Below are 5,941 nucleotides of genomic sequence, written 5' to 3' on the forward strand. Positions count from 1 at the left end.
GGCGATCTGCGCGACGGCGGGAGCGAGATCCGGCGGCGGTGGTTCGGCGAGAAAGGTGCGGCGGCGGCAACGGGGTCTAGGGGGGGCGGGTGCGGATTTATAGGGGTGGACTCGGGAGGCGTGGGGAAGGGGGCAGGGCAAGGCGGCGGCGGTGTCCGGCTGGGGCACGGACGCCGAGGTCGGTGGCGGCAGCGACGCGGGCTAGGCCGCGACCTGGCTGGCTAGCTGGGCCGGCCCAGTCGGGGAGGGAACATTTTTTTTAAAAAAAAATAGACATTAAATAAAATAAAACCAATAAAATAAAAATACAACCTAGGCATATAATATATCAAAATTTTCAGAAAAAGATTTCCTACAAGTTGAACATTTTTGTAAGATCAAATAAAATACACACAAATTTAAATAAAGCAATGAGTGCTTCTGCCCTAGTAAAATCCAATAAAAATCTTTTTGAAAATACCAAAATTAATTCAAATTTATTTCTCTCCAATTTTCTGATGTAGGGAATCATGTTACCCTATTTTCCATATATATTATTTTTGGAGAAAAATAATTTGAATAAAACTCAAATAACTCCAAATTGAAAATAAATTCAAAAGAACTTTGAATTCAATTCTTTTAAAACTTCCAACTCATATTTCATATAATTTGAAGAACTCATTTTATCTTCTCTCGTGAAAATCATTGAGTTGCATAAAGTTTCAGAATTGGAAAATATCCTCAAATGAAATTCAAATACTTTCAACACCCCTTGTCATTTAAATAAATGGAAGAAGTCATGTCATCTTCTCTCCAGGGTTTTGTGGTGAAAAGAATTTGAATTCACGAAGATCATAAAAGCTAAAATGAAAGTTTGGGAAAGTCCTTTTATTCCCTCTCATTTAACTTTCAAAAGTTTCAAATTCACTCACTTTCAGTCAATCAAGCAAGCAATCGATCAAACTATCTATTTATATAACATTCCAAAATGTAGAATTTTGGGATGTTACAAACCTACCACCCTTAAAAGAATCTCGTCCTCGAGATTCGGAGAGGCTAGCAAGAAATAGGTTAGGGTTTGGGGTCTTCACAATCCAACGTTCGTCTCCGGGGTCTCGGGTGCTACCACCCTTAGAAATATTGATACGGTTCCTTCAAAACTCATATACTCCATCCTTATTTCTGATAGTGTCGGTCTTCTCAGATCTCGGGAAAAATTTCCTCTCTGGGCTCTTCTAGTGGTGGCATAACCTTTTCCTTAATTCCTCTGTCCTTTCATCTTGGTAAGGTTATTCCGAGACTGGGTCTTCTTAGCTGACGGGTCTGGCGCCAATGCTAAACAACTATCGATATCTCATGGTGGTCAACAATTTATGGTTTCTCCTGCAGAAAACGGGTCTGGGCTGAACCTCACCGTATAACCTACGGTTGGCAACAACTGCCGTGTACAAGGGGAAAATACGTATACCATTCTAAGGTTTAAACAAGGTTTTGATCGTCGTCTCTCTACTATAGGTAAGTCACTCAGATTTACCATCCCATATAGCAAGGCGAATAATAAGAGTAAGTCGGTATGGTGATCAATCCATCCCGCACCCAAATCATTATCTTGTATATGGTTTAGCAAATCTCGCATTCTACACTCGGTCATCCTCACAAACATTGCAGAATTCCTCTTGTCAATGAACCAAGTTCGGATAAATCCATTGATTCTGAAGCCAAACAAACATCTATCGTTCCTTAACAACTCTCAGGTTTTGTGTTGCTCCTATAAAATCGTCGGTGGGTAAAGGCATATCCTCTTCCAAGGGTTTTCCTTCAGCAAGAGTGTGCTTGCTTCTTGGCAGGTCCTGGGGCCTGTGGGTTATGGCTCATCTCATCACTGGTACACCTTGAACTCATCATCGGGGCAACTGATCGTTACTCCAACATTCAGCTTCCTAGCATTCTTAAATCCATCCAATGGTACTGTCTCCAGCTTCCTTCTGTTGGCACCAAACTAGGATATGATTACTCAGACTCATCATGGAATTTCCATTGATCCATATTTCCAACATCATACCTCCTTTATATTCAATAGTAATCCATCTCTTCATCCTCGTGGAATGTCCCACATACTGAGATAAAAACTTATACTTATGAAGTCCATACTCCACTTCGTGGAACATCATTATCATTTCCAGGGTCAAGCATCCTTACAGGGGAATATTGGCCATCTCTGCATGGCACTTCTTCAACTGGGAAACGTGAAACACATCATGAACTCCTGATAGTCCTTCGGGTGACTCCAACTTTGTTGGCCACTTCTCCCATACGCTCCAAACTCGGTATGGTCCTACAATCTCGGGGCTAACTTTCCCTTAACTCCAAATCATTTAACTCCTCGCAGAGTGGACACACGAAGACACGCTTTGTCTCCAATTCCATAGACTACCTCCTTGCATTTTTGAGTCTGCATAACTCTTCTGCCTGGACTGAGCAACCTTCAGTCTATCTTGAATCAACTTTACATTCTCTTCTGACTCCTTGATCACATTTGGTCCAAACAACTAACGGTCTCCAACTTCATCCCACATCAACGGCGTCTGGATCCTTCTCCCATACAAAGCTTTAAAAGGGCTATCTTCAAACTAGCTTGATAACTGTTGTTGTATGAGAACTCCACGTAAGGTAGATTATCATTCCTACTAGATCCATAATCTAGCGCACACGCTCTCAACATGTCCTCCGGAATCTGATTGACTCTCTCGGTCTATCCATCTGTCTGCGGATGAAAGGCTGTACTGAACTCTAGCCTAGTACCCAAAGTGTGGTGCAGCTGATTCCAAAACTTTGAGGTAAATTGTGTTCCTCTATCTGATAAGATGGTCCTCGGAACTCCATGCAGACATACGATCCTGGTCAAATATATCTTGGTCAAATTTGCACTTGTATAGGTGGTTTTTTTACTGGGATAATGTGGGCCACTTTGGTCAACCGAATCAACTACTACCCAGATAGTCATATCCCGTTCGGGTTCTGGGAAATCCGGTAATGAAATCCATTCCAAGCTTATCCTACTTCCATTCGGGTATCGGCATAGGCTGTAGTAATCCGGCTGGCTTCTGATGCTCTGCCTTTACTCTCTGGCATACATCACCTACGACTACATACTCCGCAATATCCTTCTTCATACCAGTCCACCAGAAACGCTCCTTCAAATCCAAATACATCTTGGTGTTTCCAGGACGAATCGAGTATGGTGAGTCATGAGCCTCCTGAAGTATTAACTTCCTGATCTCTGCATTATTGGGCACATATACACGGTCCTCGAACCATAAGGTGTCGTGCTCATCCTTACGAAAACATTTGGCCCTTCCTTTGCTCATCCTCTCTTTTATCTCGGCAATCTCTTTGTTATCCTTCTGTGCTTCTCGAATCTTTCCCACTAATGTTGACTGAACTTCCATTGTTGCAACAAAACCTTTGGGAACAATCTCCAACCGAAGTTCCCTGAGATCCTCGGCTAACTCCTTTGGAAATCCTCTGCTTATGAGGGTATTCGTCCTTGTTTTCTTTATGGTTGTGTCTGATTTCTCCACAAAGCATGTATGCACAAGGTTTCTTCATATCACTTCCATACGGCTTCAACTCTGGGACACAAGCCGAAACTTTAGCAGAGTCAACTTAAATTCTTCCCAAACGGTTACTCCTTGCCATCCATTGATGGTTTGGTACATCCTCCACCAAGTTACAGCACTTTTTTCAAAGCATTGAAGAGCATGCTGGGCCATATCCTTTCCGGCTATAGGGTTATTCTTCATGTGATCCTCCATGTTCTGAATCCATTGGTCCATCTCCAATTGACTCATCGGTCCAGAAAATATAAGCTCATCTCCATTCATCCTCTATTGAGTCCATGGGTTTGGGGTGGGATAAGAGAGATCGAGAGGGATGCACACAATACAAACAATAGTTTTGAAAAGGCAGATTTTATTGTGGCTGTCGGAAAACAACAAACAAATGACAGCTCACAATCGTCGCATCTAATGTAGGTATAAAGGGGTTTGGTCTTCTAATGGTCAATAAATCTCCAAAGTCCTCAAACTCTTCAAGTCTTGTTCATGTCTCCGATGGCTCCTTCTGATCATGCTTGTCCTTCTCAAGTTCTTTCGCCAGATCATCTCTATTGACAAGAAGTCTCTCATGACATCCTTTAATATTTCTGGAGTTGCGTTCCAAACTTCTGGGTTTCAACATCCTTGGTATGGACCATGTCCTTCTATCCTTCAGTTCCTGATGAATCTCAGGTATCTCGAGGTTTTGCTCCTCCAGCTTGGCTACTTTCGGCTTCTGGGTCCTGAGTTCTTCATGGATTACCTCCTTGTCAAATACAGCTTCCTGAAGGTCCATCTTAAACTTCTTCATGTAATACTCCAGATCCTGGTGATACACCGACTAAGGTTAAAATTGCATCCTTTGCTGACAGATGCTCCATCAGTTTTCTAGCATCCAATTCTTCCGAAGAATGCATGCTTAACTTCTCATGGTGACAATAACATGAGCGAGTGATAGCATCATGAATGTCCATGTTTCTGCTCTTGTCATTTCCATGAGCTATCATTCCATAGTTGATATCTCTTGCCTTAGGGTTTTCTTGACAATAACTTTGAGTTTTTAACTCTCCATGCTCCGGTCTTTCTCCGATACACCTTGATCTCGGGTATTGACAGCTTCCATAGTCTGTCAAGTTCCATAAGTGTAGCTTTCCTTGGTCATACCAAATCTAGAAATTCTTCATGTTCTCCTAGCCTTCGAAGTCTTTATACGTCGTAGTTTCCATCATTATAATGCACGGTAAAAATCCTCTTCATTCCGAAGTGGTCTTACTTGTCCGATATCTGGTCCTTCTTGGAGTGGTCTCATCAGTCGAATCTTCGAGTGGTCAAAAGGGGGAAAGGGTATGGTCTCACTAAAAGAATTTTTTTGAATAAGCTCAGAAGAGAAGAGAGGTAAAAGATTCTTTTGAAAAGAAAGTTGTAGAGAAAAATCTTTCCTATGGGCTTGCCAGTTTCTAGGGTCACGTCCTACAGTCAACATATGCTCTGATACCATCTTGTAGCGACCCGACCCGAATGGGTCAAGTCTCTGTGCTTACGTGTCATCCCTGGATCGGTATGCTGACACACACAGTACTCGAGGATTTATAACAGAGGTAAATCACATGTATAAAGTAACGTAAATACAATTACCTCAATCCAAATAGCGGAAGCAACAAGGTTGTGGATTCCCATCAACACCAACGGCAAAGTTGAGTATAGGAAATCGTAACCCTAACGTATCACTTACTCGTCGTCTGAAAAGTCTGCAACATGAAACGTTGCAGCCTGAAAACGGGTCAGCACATGGAATATGCTGGCAATGTAACACATAGAGAATAATGAATGATAAGCCTATAATACATGCATATATGGCTGGTGGAAAAGCTCTATGGTTACAGTTTTGCGTAAAGCCAATTTTTCCCTACTGCAAAGGAATAAATTTATTTAACTATCATGGTGGTTGTTAAACATTGAGAATGGTTGACAGCATTCTCAATCCCAATTAAAAAGTACTCATTAGCAAACCCAACAATATTAAGTTAGAGTAATATGTTCAGATTCACATGATATTCAAGTACTAGATACTCAAGATGTCCATAACCGGGGACATGGCTAATCATGATTAGTTTGTACACTCTGTAGAGGTTTGCGCACTTTTCCCCACAAGACTCGATCGCCTCTGTTTGGTTTCTCGCACTGCATGGTGTTTGAGAAACGGATGACCGAGACATAGTCTTTCAGAAGCGCTAGCACCTTACGATGGGTAGACCCGTACACCTACATCCCCTACATCTGCTAGTCCACCACTATAAGAGTTCGCACGACTTAGTCAACTATGCCAGAGCCCATAATGGCTTGTGGCTGCACACGGAAGTTACTAG

The sequence above is a fragment of the Triticum dicoccoides genome, chromosome 3B (assembly GCF_002162155.2).
Source record: "Triticum dicoccoides isolate Atlit2015 ecotype Zavitan chromosome 3B, WEW_v2.0, whole genome shotgun sequence".
NCBI classification, from domain to species: domain Eukaryota; kingdom Viridiplantae; phylum Streptophyta; class Magnoliopsida; order Poales; family Poaceae; genus Triticum; species Triticum dicoccoides.